Here is a 17,496-nt window from a genome sequence, read left to right on the forward strand (position 1 = left end):
CCATACTCAACTCTGCCCCCTGACTCCCTTTAATTGTTGGGATATTACTCATGTTTTCCACTGTGAAGACTGACGCAAAGTACTTGTTAAGTTCTCCTGCTATTTCCTTATCTCCCATCACTAGCCTTCCCGCATCAGTTTGAAGTGGCCCAATGTCTACTTTTGCCTGTCGTTTGTTTCTTATGTATTGAAATAAACTTTTACTATCATTTCTAATATTACTGGCTAGCCTACCTTCATATTTGATCCTCTCCTTCCTTATTTCTCTCTTTGTTATCCTCTGTTTGTTTTTGTAGCCTTCCCAATCTTCTGATTTCCCAGTGCTCTTGGCCACTTTATAGGCTCTCTCTTTTACTTTGATAGATTTCCTGACTTCCTTCGTCAGCCATGGCTGTCTAAGCCCTCCCCGGATAATCTTTCTCTTCTTGGGGATGAACCTCTGTACAGTGTCCTCAATTTTACCCACAAATGATGACTGACTCTATGCACCTCTTTGAAAGTTCCTCTTCAGATAAATTATGCTTAGTCCTTTGATGTGGCAGCTTCAGACAAATTGGCCAGTGGATCTTTGGTGTTGCTGTCTATATGACATGATTTGACTCTGTTGAATCTTTTTTTAAATCTTAAACTAGTATTTGAGACCATTTCAAATCTTTTCTGGATCATTCTGATTATCGATGGAAAGATTTAATGCACGAATTCTGTGAAGCCACTCTTCTAAATGGCAAGCAAGCTTTCTATAATTTCAGTTACATCACACTGTAAATTTTTGCAATAAGTTCTGTGTGTTAGGATTGAGCCATCCACTACCACCTGATGAAGAGCGTCACTCAGAAAGCTAGTGTGCTTCCAATTAAACCTGTTGGACTATAACCTGGTGTTGTGTGATTTTTAAGATTTTTAGAGTACACTTCCTGGAATCTTTTATCACTTGATCTGTAAAATAGTGCTATGTAATGTTGTTTAAATAGTTGTAATACAGTATGGGTGTCACTGAATGCTCAATCCATTATGAGTTTTCTGCCATATATGATTCCTGTACTGTACAATGTTCAGTCATGTATTCCTGACTTTGCTTCAGTTTAAATTAAGAACAAAGACTTTGCAGCCAATTGTTATGCAAAACTGTTACTTATGCATCAATTGACAGGCATAGAGCATTCTACCTTTCCAGATTTGAAAATTGCATTGTATAGGCCATTTGTTTCAGCTCAAGCATGTGTTTCATCATTTTTTATTAAAGCAATCTTTGGAATGTCTTTTATCTTGAAGAGACTTGCATTCTAATCAAAAGAGTGTAACTCTTTTCCAAGTTATCATTGCCCTATCTACAGATCAATCAGCTGTCTATATTCACAGAAATTGATGTTCCGTAAGGGCATGGAACTCTCTTTTTGTCCAAACTCTCTGTTGCCCATAGTTGTCCAGTTAGCCTTCAGCAATGAATTCAATACATGTATGATTGAGAAAACCATTCCAGTCAAGAAACTTGTCCAAATATATGCCATCAAGATACTGAGGACTTTTGTAGACAACCACCACTGCTACCATGATAAAAACGGAAAGAACTGCAGATGCTGTAAATCAGAAACAAAAATAGAAATTGCTGGAAAAGCTCAGCAGGTCTGGCAGCAGCTGTGGAGAGAAATCAGAGTTAATGGTTCAGGTCAAGGAGGAATTCTGAGGAAGAGTCGCTCAACCCGAAGTATTAACGCTGCTACCATGTTATTAGTTTGTCTTGTAAGGAACATTTTATCTATGAAGCATTGTTTATATTATCCCCCATAACTTAGAGGCTGAGTGTGAATATTGCAGTATTGAGAATCAAACAGATATTTACTACAATTAACTATTATGTACATTAAAATCCTCAGAAACTTAAAGATCTGGGATAATCTTAAGTTATTAGGTCACATCAGAGGAGTATGCTTCTAGTAGTACAAGTGTCTCCAACCTTTTAAATATAAGGTCACTTTTTGAGTTTAAGTGCATCCCATGATCTACTCAGAGAATATAAACGGGTGTTTTTTTTTTAGTGCTAAATAGACCATGAGACTATAAGATACAGACACAGAAATAGGCCATTTGGCTTATCAAGTCTACTCTGCCATTCGATCATGACTGATAAGTTTCTCAATCCCATTGTCCTGCCTTATCCCCGTAACCTTTGATCCTTTTACCAGTCAAGACTATCTCTGTCTTAAAAATATTCAAAAACTTGGCCTCCATGGCCCTCTGTGACAATGAGTTCCACAGATTCATGACCCTCTGGCTGAAGAAATTCCTCCTCCTCTCAGTTCTAAAGGGTGTCTCAGATCCTAATTTATGTTATTAGCAGAAATAACTTCTGCAGATCCATTCTATCCAGGCCTCTCAGTATTTTGTAAGTTTCAATCAGATCCACCTCATTCTTCTAAATATTGAGTACAGACTCAGAGATCTCAACCGGTCCTCATATTATAGACCCTTCATCCCCAGGATCATTCTTGCAAATCTCATCTGAATCCCCTCCAACTCCAGCATATTCCTCCTTCAATGTGAGACCCCAAACTGCTCACAGCATTCCAAATGTGATTCAACCCAGAGCTTTATATAGTCTCAGCAGTACATTTCTGCTCTTGTCTTCTAGCTCTCTTGAAATGAATGGTAACATTTTATTTGCCTTTTGCTATGGACCAGACCAAACCCCCACAAAATATTCAGAAGAAAGTCTAGACCCGAACCTCTTCTTATTTTAAAGGTAAATGTAAGGTTTTGTGTTCCAGATGCAATGTGTTTAGTCAAGCTACTGATTTTAAGCAAAACATGGTTTATTCATCCACTGTAGTTAAGATAAAACAAAAGAAAGAAGGAATTGGAATAATTTAACTCATTTGGAAATTTAACAAAACAATAGACAGAGTAACCATCACTAATTAACTGTTCCAATGTAGCATCATCCCATAAACACACCCTTGGCAAAAGGCAAATTCAGAAAACAGATTGGATGAGACAATCTAGGAGGAAACAACACCAAAAAACAAATGAGAAATCCAGCTTTCAGCTGTAGCAAAGAAAGATGTGGCAGCCTTTCGCAACACCCACAACCTTCTGCTGAAAGCTAAACTAAAAGATTCCTCACGCTGTGGGAGTTTGACCACACCCTTCAGTCTGCTTCTATTGTTCCAACTTTTGAATAAAAGCTCCAAGGCCTCACAAGCTGTTTATTCCAGTGGCCCTGATAGACTACTTGTCACTTCTGCCTTAAAATATCTCTTCAAACAAAAACTCAGGGCAATAACCTCTTGAAGCCACAACGACATCACACTTCCTAACTGCCAACTGAACCATTACAGATTCCTGAGGTAGGACTCCTAAATCCCTTTGTGCTTCGGATCTCTGAAGCCTTTCCCCATTTAGATAATAATCTATGCCTCTACTCTTTCAGTCAAAGTGCATAGCCTCACAATTTCTCACATTGTATTCCCACATCTGACACTTTTTTTCCCACTGTCCAAGTCCTTCTACAGACTCCCTGCTCCCTCAACATTACTGGTCCCTCCACCTATCTTTATATCAGCTGCAAACCTAGCAACAATGCTCCCCTTTTTTTCATCCAGATCGTTAATGTATAATGTGAATAGTTGTGGTCCCAACTGTGGAACTAGACTAGGCACTATTATTAGCTCGCTTGCTCTCAGATTTCATCTTTTCCTAAAAAATACCCCCTTATTGCCACTCTCTGCCTTCTACCACTCAGCCACTCCTCTATCCAGGACAGTACCTTGCTGCTAACACCATGAGCTCTGATGTTATGTAGCAGCTTCCTATGCAGTACCTTATCAAAAGCCTTTTCGAAAGCTGAATAGATCACATTCACTGTTTCTCCTTGGTTTAACTTGCTGGTTACCTCCTCAAAGAATTATAATGGATTTGTCAGACATGACCTCCCATTAACGCAGCTATTTGACATAATTCCATTTTACCATGCGCTTCCAAGAACTCTGCAATTCATTCTTCATTACAGAACTCTAAAATCTTACCAACAACCCAGGTCAGGATCATTGGTCTATAGTTTCTTATCTCCTGCCTCCTTCCCCTTTTAAAAAGGGCCATTACATTAGCCTTTTTCAGTAATTATTCAGTTCCTCAACCATTTCCTTGTTCCACACTTCTATTTGTCCAGCGTCATTTTCCAGCAGCCCAATATCCACTTTTGCCTTTCTTTTTACTCTTTATACACCTAAAGAAACTGTTACAGTCTTCCTTTATCTTACTGGCTAGCTTACCCTTATTAATCTTCTGCCTTCTTCTTTCTTTTTTTGTTGCCCTCTGTTGGTCTTTGAAAGCCCCTTAGCTGCTATGACTGACCCTTTCCATACTCTCTGCCCTATTAGTTGTTCTGGAAACTTTAAGAGCCTCTGCTGAGCCCTCCCCTCTTTAGTGTTTTCCATAATTAGTGTCATACAACCAGTCTGTTCAGCCTCTGTGTAGCTCAAATCCTCCAACCCTGGTAAAATCCTTGTAAATCTTTTCTATACAATTGAACCTAACCACCACAGCCCCCAATTTTGTTTAACATTGATATGCGATTTGCCCAATATGATTCAGGAGCAACCCATCCCATTCTTCCCGCCTTCCCAGCACAGGTGCCAATGTTCTAAGAATTCAAACTTGTTTCACCCAAACCAATCCCTCAGCCACTGGTTTACCTCTTTAATTTTGTTGACCCAGTGCCAACTTGCTGGTGACTCAGATAGTAATCCAGAGACTATTAACTTTTTGCCTCTGCTTTTTAAGTTAACCCTCAGCTGTTCATATTCCCTCAGCAGAACCTCAGCATGGACCACAACAACTGGATCTTTCCCCTCCTACTTCAAGTTCGTCTGCAGCCCAGAGGGGATATCCTGACCCCTAAGCATCAGGCAGGCAACACAGCCTTGGGACTCTTGATCCTGGCCACAGAGAACAGTGTCTATTTCCCCTGTCTATCACATCCCCATTACAACTACATTTCTCTATCTCCCCACTTATTGAATGGTTCCCTGTATCATGGTGCTATGGTTAGTTTGCTCATCCTCCCTACAGGCCTCACTCCCATCCACACTGGGAGCAACAATCTCAAACCTGTTAGACAAGCGCAAGGGCTGAGGTTCCTTCAGCACTGCCTCCTGTATACCTCTACTTGTCTCACTTGCAGTCATACTCTCTTGTCCCTGACCACTGACTGAATTTGAGGTGGGACTAATCTAAAGGGTGGGACTGCCTCTGAAACATAGTATCCAGGTAACTCTCCCCCTTCCTATTGTGTTGCAGTTTTCAAAGCTGAGACTCCAGATCAACTCTGAGCCAGAGTTCTACAAGCAACCAACACTTGCTACAGATGTGGCCACTATGAACCACAGTGGGGTCCTCCAGCTCTCACATCTTGCACTTACAACATATCGTCTGGTTCAGCAACTCTATTTTAGTTACTTAGTTCTTAATTGGATTTTTAAATTTCATAGTGGCCTTTTAGTTTGTGGCCTGTAAATGTTTCCCCTCTTTACCTTTAATCTGAAAGGGCCTAGAATAGATTGTTGATGATTGCTACTAATTTAACTATGAAATTACAGTTAAGGTGATGTCACTCTTTTGCGCTGGGCCCCTGATCCTGGCCTGTAGTTTATCCTGTACAAATGATGAGCCCAAAATAAAGCAAACAAATAGCACCTCTTCCCTTCTTCACCGAATTCACACATTGCCCCAAATCACATCCTCAGCCTGTGTCGCACTCTGGGTTTGATCTCTCCTTCCTGCCTTCGCAAAGCTTACTGACCCAAAGATGGATAGCAATAGTAGACACTTCCCAAAACGAGTTGGAGCATCATGTTGCGGTTGCACAGGACATTGGTGAGGCCTCTTCTGGAATACTAAGTGCGGTTCTGATCTTCCCATTATAGGAAGGATATTATTAAACTGGAGAGGGATCAGAAAAGATTTACCAGATGTTGTCAGGAATGGAGGGTTTGAGATATAATCAGGGACTGGAAAGACGGGGACTTTTTTCACTGGAACATCGGAGTTGTGGGGTGACTTTATTGAGGTTTATAAAATCATGAGCAGCATAAATAAAGTGAATGAGAAGAGTCTTTCTCTTGGCTGGGGAAGTTCAAAACTAGGGGGCATATTTTGAAAGTGAGAGGAGAAAGATTTAAAAGGGCATGAGATGCAACTTTTTTCACAGAGAGTTATTTGTGTGATGGAATGAACTTGCAGAGAAAGTGAAGGGTGCAGGTACAGTTATAATGTTTAAAAGACATTTGGATAAGTTCATGAATAGGAATGGTATGGAGGAATATAGGCCAGGAGCAGGCAGGTGAGACTAGTTTAGCTTAGGAACGTGGTCAACTTGGACTGATTGGACAAAAGGATCTGTTTTTATGCTGTATGACTCTATAAGAATGACAGGAGTGGAATTTAAACCCAGGCATACAAAGCACAATGGATGAGCAGTCAAACACCTTCACTTCTCAGCGTTCTTGTTTGTTTTTGATGGTCTAGGTTCATTCCTCCTCATTGTTTTTTCACCTTAAAGTTTATAACTCTGTCACAGATCACGCTGCAGTCGACATCTGGATTTGTGCCTCTGGTACATCCAGAATGTAGTGGCTGCTTTCAAATGTGGAGGCATGGGAGGGCATCTTTGTGAATCTGATTTGTACCTGAGGCCCTGGTTGAGTTGCCCTGCTCACATTGTAAGTGTATTTTTTTTTGTCCTGCAAGGAGCTATTAAATAAGCAGCTGAAGAGAAAAAAAAACAGACAGTTCCAAGAGAAAGGTCAGAGGAACAGGATGAGCTAAGTTGCTCTTGCAGACAGTCCATGATGAGCAAAATACCTTTGTGTTTCTAATATACTGGTTTTACTCTCAGTCCCTAATATATTTATTTTGCTTATTTTCTTGTGTTGCTGCAATAAACTTTCTTTGCCCAACAATGATAGTCCATCTGGACTAAACTGAAACATGTTGCAATGAGTTGACCAAGCCTGTTAAGGCCATATATTTTTCTCCAGCCATACAGCTTCTAGAAGTGGAAGGGTTCCCATGGCATGACAATTAGTGCATGAGTAATGAGGGAATCCAGATGGCCAGGGAGGTCAACTCTCAGAGACTCTGTGATTGACCGGTTGTTTGTGATCTACATGTTGAAGAGCACAGAGTTACAGAGCCTTTGTCAGAAATCATCATATTCTAGCTGGACGTGGATGAGTGTGGGTAGGATCATGGTAACAGGGTTTTGGATGCAAGAGCAGGACTTTCATTGGCCATTCCCTTTCTCATTACTCGGTTGCTCAATTGCTAAATGCCTTAGAAAGATGGAAGTTACCTCATCCACTATAAGGCTGAAGGAATTAACAAGGTTTGATACAATGATATCAAGAGTGTGTCATACTGATATTCTGAACATGAAACACAACACAGCACAATGCAGTCTATCTTGTAAACAGTGTAAATTAATAATAAGCTTATAAGTTTATAATAACATCATTTCCAGCTCTCTTCTATTAAGGGTATGTGGTCCCCAGTTATGATATTACCATAGAATGTAAGCCACAGAATTGTACAGCACAGGGACAGGCCCTTCGGCCCACCATGTCTACACTGACCAGGATGCCATTCTAAACTAATCCCATCTGCCAGCACATGGTCCATACCTCTCTAATTCTAGTGTTTTCAATCTTGACTCAGTTTTTCCTATTTTAATCTCCTGCTAACATTTTGGAACTTGCTTCCATGAAATAAATTCAATTTTCGATCTGTTAGAAGCATTAATCTTTCATTCCTTTAATATTGCAGCAAATTGCAAGACATTAGTGAGTGTTTAGATGCAATCAGTTTTGAGTGTTGTTTCCCTTATCCAGAGACCCATTTCACTCCTGGCATCAATTTACTGCTCCTAATGCAAAACTCCTGATTCTACACAAAGCTGCTGCTACTGGTATGGATGGATAATTAAAAAGAAAACAGCCGTAGTTATACAATTACAGACAGCAGCCCAAGCAAACAGGAGATTATGATTGGTAGCTTAATTTACTCTGCCATCGTGGCCAACCAATATATTTTTCTCATAAAAGATATAAGCTGTAAAATTGGAAATAAGAATAGAATATATGGGAAAATACTCACAGGAGATCAGCCAATGCTTGAAATATTCGCAGCAAATTGCTCAGGGATCATTGACCCATGAGAATCGGCAAGGAAACAACTGGTTGATCCATTAAGACCACTTCAGGATTAAATACTCATCCTGCACTCCACTCCCTGTGCCGAAGTAATCTCTGAGGAAAGGCAAAATTAAAAACTAGAGATCTTGGTGTTAATAATGGTGGCTGGTGTTTAAGAGCTGATAAGAGGTGGTACAATCACCGGGGAGCTGTGTTGGGATAGCTTCCTGAGTTGCCGAGTCAATCTAGCCAACCAAAGGCCTAATTCAGGGCGTCTTCCCAGGTGACCAATACATAACAAGTCAGGGGGAGACAGATCCACAAGTAAACATAAATGGATCAGCAAGTTCTTAACAATTTCCTGGAGGGAGGAGACTGAATAAACCCATTGGTAAAATCCTCAATGACATTAATGCAGCCGTCTAGGGTGGGCTTGAGTTGGGCTGTGGTGTGGTTTCTGAGGATGTGATGTCCTGGTTGGTAGACAGGGGGATTTAGGGTGGGAAAGGAGTTTTGGGCATCACAAAAGTGGGTTGGAGAGGTGAGGGTGAAAGGGGGAGGCTTGAACATGGAGTGGGATGCGGGGGGGAGCACAGATGGAGCTCATCAGAGCTTGAAGACCACAAAGCTGAAAAAGAGTATCCAGTGACAAAGATAACTCCCTCATTAGCCTGATGCTGTCTCGTGAGGGCTTACGATTAGATTAGATTACTTGCAGTGTGGAAACAGGCCCTTCGGCCCAACAAGTCCACACCGACCTGCCAAAGCACAACCCACCCAGACTCATTCCCCTACATTTACCCCTGCACCTAACACTACAGGCAATTTAGCATGGCCAATTCACCTGACCTGCACATTTTTGGACTGTGGGAGGAAACCGGAGCAGCTGGAGGAAACCCACGCAGACACGGGGAGAATGTGCAAACTCCACACAGTCGGTCACCTGAGGCAGGAATTGAACCCGGGTCTCTGGCGCTGTGAGCCAGCAGTGCTAACCACTGTGCCACCGTGCCGCCCACACCTGTCATCATTGAAACCTGCCTATCTGGGTTAGAGAAGGAGGAGTTCTTATTCCTCAGCAAAGTGGACGGGTCAGTCTCAGGCTTGCCTATTAATGTACTGATGGGCTAATAACTGGAATGCCAACCTCCACCTCCCACGCTGCATGATTGGCGTGGAAAGGATACAATAAAGGTTGCGTGCATAAATATGACAATGGAGTCCTCCTGAAGAAAAGTCTAGTTTTGATCTTCTGGGTTTTGGGCCAGTCCATTTGGTGAACCCAGTCCTGACGTGTCCATCTCAAGGTGGTTTCTTGCTGGGCATGTTTTCAAATGTGAACCCTGGGCTGATCTTGCAGATCTCCGGTGCTGATGACAGTATTGCAAAGTACTATACACAGGAATCAGGTGACTTACTGGGAGTCTGGATTGGAAATTTTGCTGACATTTAGTAACCAAGGAAGTAAGGCACTTAACAATTGCACAATGCTTTTCATTTGACCTTTTGACTGACAAAAGGAGGTAGATTCCATAGGAGGTTTCAAAGAGAGCTGGATACACAGTTGAAAGTGAAGAAGTTAGAGGGCCATAGAGGTTGGCTTGGAGAAAGGGACCAGCTAAGTAACTCTTACAGGTGCCAGTACAGATATGATGGGACAAATGGCCTCCATCTCTGCTGTAAAATTCTATATGGCCTGGTCGCTCTGAACACCCTGTTTGACAAGAAAGACAAATACAAGATCTAATGGCAACACCTCACTCCAGATACTGGCACCTGCTTGACTATCATTGTCTGATTGCGGGACTGCGAGGGTGTTTGCATTACCAACGCCGTGACAGAGGCTGATAACTGCTGTACTGGCCAGTCATCCATTCCTGCCTAATATCTCCTAGTCCAAAAAACAGCAGCAGCAACGGACACACTGCCACAGGAAATTCACTCTCAATAGACTCGAGTTCTCTGTGAAGAAAGATCCACTTAGTCAGCACCTGTCAATCACCTTGGCCACTCTCAATGAACAGAATGCCCACAGTGCCTGTGGGACTACTGCAATGGGCAATCAAACCCAACTTTGGCATATGACAACCAGGACTAAAGAATGAACTTGAAGCATAGAGTGAGTTTAATATCATTGTGTTCATGGATTACCCAAAGGGCAAGTTCCAAGACAAGTCATATTGTGTGGGCCTGTTTTGGAAAACACACTGTGCGGTCCTTGGGGAGGGTGGGTTACCAATCCATGAATCTTCTTTGCATTAATTTTTACCTTGCCAGTTTCAAATTAAGTTGGAAATTAAATAAATGCGAGGTGCAGCATTTTGGGAAAGTAAATCTTAGCAGGACTTACACACTTAATGGTAAGGTCCTGGGGAGTGTTGCTGAACAAAGAGACCTTGGAGTGCAGGTTCATGACTCCTTGAAAGTGGAGTCGCAGGTAGATAGGATAATGAAGAATGCGTTTGGTATGCTTTCCTTTATTGGTCAAAATATTGAGTATGGGAGTTGGAAGGTCATGTTGTGGCTGTACAGGACATTGGTTAGGCCACTGTTGGAATATTGCGTGCAATTCTGGTCTCCTTCCTATCAGAAAGATCTTGTGAAACTTGAAAGGGTTCAGAAAAGATTTACAAGAATGTTGCCAGGGTTGGAGGATTTGAGCTACAGGGAGAGGCTGAGCAGGGTGGAGCTGTTTTCCCTGAAGCGTTGAAGGCTGAGAGGTGACATTATAGAGGTTTACAAAATTATGAGGGGCATGGATAGGATAAATAGACAAAGTCTTTTCTCTGGGGTCGGGGAGTCCAGAACTAGAGGGCATAGGTTTAGGGTGAGAGGGGAAAGATACAAAAGAGACCTAAGGGGCAACTTTTTCACAGAGGGTGGTATGTGTTTGGAATGAGCTGCCAGAGGATGTGGTGGAGGCTGGTACAATTGCAACATTTAAGAGGCATTTGGATGGGTATATGAATAGGAACGGTTTGGAAGGAGATGGGCCAGGTGCTGGCAGGTGGGACTAGATTGGGTTGGGATATCTGGTCGGCCTGGACGGGTTGGACCGAAGGGTCTGTTTCCATGCTGTACATCTCTATGACTACGATTCTATGGTGCCACTCTCACCTATCTGAAGGTCACTCCCCCACCCCACCCCACCATGGCTCCCAGCTCTTCCTAATATTTATTGAATTCAAATTTCACCATATCTCATGGCAGGAATCAAACCTGGGTCCCCAGAACATTCCCTGGGTCAATAGTCTAGCGATAATGCTGCTGGGCCATCACTTCTCGTCAAGTCCTATTTAAACAGTGAATAGAGTTTACTTACTCAGCAAAGTTTTAAAGAATCTAGTTAAACAAAGTCCCTGTGATTTAAGGAACAGAACAAAATTGCAGCAAAATCCGCAGTTGAAGAATCCAGGGCTACTTTTCCAGTAAAGCTTCCATGATTGGAGGAGAATTACACAATCAAAATTATGTGCATAAAATCAATTCTAGTCACTTATAGCAAGTCTGGCCTCAGGATCTGATTGACAGGACAATTACTCATCTATCTCCATTCTGGCTGGAACTTGACGGTAATGGTTTATAAACTTAAAATAATGGAAGTTTGAACCAATACCAAAAAAAAAATCCGTCAAGTTCCAATCTTCCATAGCCAATTTTCCACGGAGTGATCTTCTTCAGACCAAAGAAGAAGAATTGCCTTCGTTGTATATTTGAATTCTGTCTCTTCTTGCTGGTCTTCTTTTAATGGACAGACACTTGCATGAGGTAACTGAAAAAGAGCACATCCGCTCACCAATTACACCAAAGTGCAAATGTCCTGGGATTTAGGACTCCTAACTTTGAGGTTCAGGTTATCACCTCAGATTCAATATATTCCTGGGGGTTCGTCACATGACTTCTTGCCTGCAATTTTCTTCCATGGTCAAATAACATGTTATCCCTTTGAATTCCTACAAGTAAGACAGGCTGAGGATGGTCAGTTGTTGGGTATCTTCCAGGCTGAGCTCGCTGGATTACTGGACTTTTGACAGAATCAAGGATATGCAGATTGGGTGGGAAAATATTGCATGGGCTTGCCAACTCACTGCACTGTATGAGCTGATGAAGTTGCTGCCATCATTCTCTCTAAATCTAGGGCATTATAGCCCCTGCTTTATCTAATATAGTAGAGGAAAGAAATTTACTGCCTAAGTTGATTGTAGTTAGCAAGATATAGTTTGTACCAAGTCAACAATTAGTTACTAGGAGAAAGTGAGGACTGCAGATGCTGGAGATCAGAGCTGAAAAATGAGTTGCTGGAAAAGCGCAGCAGGTCAGGCAGCATCAAAGGAGCAGGAGAATCAACGTTTCGGGCATGAGCCCTTCTTCAGGAATGGCTCATGCCCGAAACATTGATTCTCCTGCTCCTTTGATGCTGCCTGACCTGCTGCGCTTTTCCAGCAACACATTTTTCAGCAACAATTAGTTACTGGTCACATTAAAATGACAGACACTTTTAAAAAGATTTTGAGAAGAGCCAGATGTTAGATCTCACTCCTTTGAGACCCTGAACCGTTCTTCCCACAGATCCATATGGCATCATCATTGCATGAATGACTATGAGGCTTACTTCTGTTCCTATTCTTTTATGTTCGCAACTGTGGAGTTGTTACCTTATGACTTCATTGTTAATTCTGGTTAACTTTGTGAAACATGAAACTGCTGATTTAACTGTAGACACAGACAAGTGAGCTGTATCTGCTAAATCTTTGACAGCTACGGAGTCATTAAAAGGCAATGCAATTGGTTTGTGACTACATAGAAAGTGACTGATCGATGCACTTTATTTCTCAAACATAAAATTCTGCTCAAAAATTACTCAGTGTACCCCGTTGCTAGGTTAGGTATTCATCCATCTGATTCACCTTGCTCCAATGTACTGAGCTGGATAAAAAAGTATTGGAGTGTAAGCAAATCAACACTCTTTACAAACATGACTCAGCACCTGTACTGTCGCTGCAAAACCCACTCCCAATGTAAGGACAGATAGAGGCAGTCCGTGAATCCTTTAAAATATACCTACCTTTGCAAAGGACAACATTAAAGAACAGTCACAATTTCAAACAAAAGGAGAAACTGCATCCAAGTGAGGGTCTATCATCCTGCCAAGCCACCCCCGACCCCCAGCTGCTGAGTTGAAATTGGCCAATGCTGATTGAAGGCTTGCGTTTTTCCATTGAACATAGCAGTCTTCCTTCCATCTTTGGTCCAGCCACTGGGATATGATTGTGTACTTGCATGAGACCAGTCAAAGAGGCCCAAATGTCAGGGATTTAAGGAGTGTCCAATTGTGAACAGTTTCATATGTATTTTTGAAGATGTTGAAGATAAAGTTGCTATGAAATAATTTTTGTGGTGACTTTAACTTCAGGATTTTGAACAAGAAAATGCTGTGGTTTTGTGCAAGGTAATGGTGTGCAAGGTAATGGTGTGCAAGGTAATGGTGTGCAAGGTAATGGTGTGAAGATCCATCCATTCTGATATACAACACTGCCACTGAGGGTGCAAGGTAATTTACAGAAGGCAATTTGAGAGTTCGAACAGACATCATTTATACTCTGACATGGTTCGTGCTGGAAGCACACACATTTCTTTAATACCAAGGATGATTCGGGTGTGGAATGAACTCCTTGAGGAAATGGTGAATGAGAGTACAATGACATTTGGTTAGCACCTGAATAGGAAAGGTTTGGAGGGATAAAGGCAAGGAGATGGCTGGTGGGACCAGTTTAGTTTGGGATTATGTTTGGCATGGACTGATTAGACTGAAGGGTCTATTTCCATGCTGTTTGACTTTATGACTGTCTTTCTTTCCTTCTAGTTACTGATCTGTAAAATATTTAAGAGTCCATGTAACCTTTAAATAGATACAGAGGTGGAATAAACCACATTTCGAAACTACAGCCTCTTCTGCCTAGATTTACTCAGGGTATATCCTTGACCACAGGACAACACCCTAGACATGGCAATACTTTACCCCAAAATCAGTGGTTGGAAACCACACATCACATCAAATTAAAACATAATGACAACAGCAGGCTTTTCATCACTGCTACAACCTGCACTCTCCTACACCAGGATATTAGAATGATAGGGAATTGTGGAACAATTTGATGTGGAGACGTTTTTGTTTCCAATGGTGTATTTTGTATTTACAGCAGATGCAGTGATCACATAACTATAGCAAGTCGTTAATACACAATGTTCAAATGCATTTCTCCAAACATCTCTGCTTTCATTAAAAGTAGTGCACGCAAACATTTCCATAGTTCCTAGTTAGCCAAGTTGTGTGATATGCATGATCAAAAAACAAAAATGATAATTCATGAACAGAACTAATTCTGAGCTGTTCTACTTTCATCAGGCTCTGTACATATTATTTCAGAGACGTTTGGGTTTTTTAATGATGTGTACATGAGTTGTTGTCAGTTTGTCTGAGGCTTCTCCATTCCTAGGGTGTTGTGCCCATGGCAAGTGTGTGATCTGTCTCTCAAATTCCATGTCTCTGCTGGATTGATGACTTCCAGAGCACGCTGAGCTGCTACTTTATTGCTTTGAGTGAAAGTTGCTCCTGGTTCTGAACCCCAATGTCGCTACATTCTAAGCAGTGAACTTTGATAGAGTGTCACATTCTGATGAGCAAATTAGGCAAGAACTTTGCAGGTTAGTTCAGAAATCTAATAAATCATTACCCTGCTTTCATACTTGTTGGTCACTGCATCTCTGCTACAACTCTCACCTTGTCTCACCTCATTCTCATCTCGGGCAACTGTCTGTATGGAGTTTGCACACTCACCCCATGTCTGTGTTGGTTTCTTCTGGGTGCTCTAGTTTCCTCCCACAATCCAAAGATGTGCAAGGTAGGTGAATTGACTGTGCTAAAATTTCCCATAGTGTTCAGGGATGTGTAGGTTAGGTGCATTAGTCAGGGGTAAATGTAGAGTAATAGGGTAGGGGAAAGGGTCTGGGTGGGTTACTCTTTGGAGGATTGGTGTGGACTTGTTGGGCCAAATGGCCTGTGTCCACACTGTAGGGATTCTATAATTGTCAGGATCTGGGCAAAGTCTTTTTTACTGTTAGTATATGACCTATTTACTTGACTTCAGGAATATTCCTTTCTTCTTCCACCATTCCTTTATCTTAACCTGTTTTATTTACTGCTGTCTTAATTGCCTGCTCATTCTGAGTTCACTTGCTCACCATCAGCTGTTAGCTCCTCAAAAAATTATTTATTGGCTTTCAATCTATTTTAAGACCTCCTGTGATAGTAGGTCCATCAGTTTCTCTATCTTGTTTTTCAGATCAGATTTGAGGGCAGCTGGAATACTCCACAGCAGACATTGTGTTGATCTCACATTCTCATCTACCTTTTTGGGGTGAGAGGAGAGAGATTTAAAAAAGACATAAGAGGCAAATTCTCTACACAGAGGGTGGTTTGAGTGTGGAATGAACTTCCTGAGGAAGTAGTGGATGTGAGTACAATTACAATGTTTAAAAGACATTTGGATGGATACAAGAAGAGGAAATGTTTGGAGGGATAGGAGCAGGCGCAGGCAGGTGGGATTAGTTTAGTTTAGGACTATGTTCAGCATGGATTGGTTGGGCTAAAGGGTCTGTTTCTGCGCTGTATGACACTATGACTTTAAGACATTTAAGACCTGCAAAAACACATCTGTAATGTTTTAGGATTTTCAACAGTCAATGGCTTAGTGGCCTGTGAAAGACTGCGTCCTTTTCTGACAACAGGCAGGTGACTGGTCCAAGCTTCAGACTTGCTTCAGTTGAGCTATATTGTTAAATGTCTATTATCTAGAACTCCAGATCTTCACTCGTCCTGTTGAGTTGAGCTCTCAGCTTCATTTGTTCTCAAGATAAGATCTGTTCCAATTTTATATTCTCAATTTTATCTTTGGGGGCTTCATTTTTGGGTCACTATTCTAGGCCACTATGTAAAGGTCTGCGAAGCTCAAGTAGTTGCCTGTCTGGCACTTTATGTTAACTTGATGCTTTCCTTCTGCAATCATTTTTCTAACACTCCCAAACCATTTAGATTTATCAATGCCTGCTGTTGTATGGTGCAGAATGACTCATCAGAATCATAAGCAGACATTTCTCCAGCAGCCAGCTTTATTGCCTTACTCTGCATCTTTCGAGCTAAACACTTGAATGCAAAGTGATTCAACTTCTTGTAGTGAGAGCACTACTTTCTCCACTGTGTTGTCATGGTGCAATCGCTTATACCCAAGATAATTTTATCTCAAATGAAATCTTTCAGTTGTTCAAACTCTCAGGATTCAGCCAGGTTTATCAATGCCATCACAGGTTGATCAATCATCTCTCTCTGTTCTGAACTCTGATATTGAACACAGACCATTAATACGTAATATTAACAGAGTTTAAAGTATGCCTTCAAAGTTTTCAGTCTTTGGTCTGTGTTTCCTGCTCCTCAATGGAGGTTGCAGGTGCTTCATAACCTCTTGTGGCCAGCCGAGAAAAAGCAGAATGGTGTGTTGTTTCCTTGGTGCCAGGATCAAGGATGTCTCAGAGAGGGTGCAGGATGTTCTCACGGGGGAGAGGGGTCAGCAGGAGGTCATTGTCCACATTGGAACCAACGACATTGGAAGGGAAAAGGTTGAGATTCTGAAGGAAGATTACAGAGAGTTAGGCAGAAATTTAAAAAGGAGGTCCTCAAGGGTAGTATTATTTGGATTACTCTCTGTGCCATCACAGCTAGTGAGGGCAGGAATAGGAAGATAGAGCAGATGAATGCATGGCTGAGGAGCTGGTGTATGCGAGAAGGATTCACATTTTTGGATCATTGGAATCTCTTTTGGGGTAAAAGTGACCTGTACAAGAAGGACAGATTGCACCTAAATTGGAAGGGAAATTTGCTAGAACTGCTTGGGAGGATTTAAACCAGTAAGGGGGTGGGACCCAGGGAGATAGTGAGGAAAGAGATCGATCTGAGATGGGTACAGCTGAGAACAGAAGTGAGTCAAACAGTCAGGGCAGGCAGGGCTAATAAATTAAACTGCATTTATTTCAATGCAAGGGGCCTAACAGGGAAGGCAGATGAACTCAGGGCATGGTTAGTAACATGGAACTGGGATATCATAGCAATTATGGAAACATGGCTCAGGGATGGGCAGGATTGGTAGCTTAATGTTCCAGGATACAAATGCTACAGGAAGGATAGAAAGGGAGGCAAGAGAGGAGGGGGAGTGGCATTTTTGATAAGGGATAGCATTACAGCTGTGCTGAGGGAGGA

Source organism: Chiloscyllium plagiosum, chromosome 27, assembly GCF_004010195.1.
Source record: "Chiloscyllium plagiosum isolate BGI_BamShark_2017 chromosome 27, ASM401019v2, whole genome shotgun sequence".
NCBI classification, from domain to species: Eukaryota; Metazoa; Chordata; class Chondrichthyes; order Orectolobiformes; family Hemiscylliidae; genus Chiloscyllium; species Chiloscyllium plagiosum.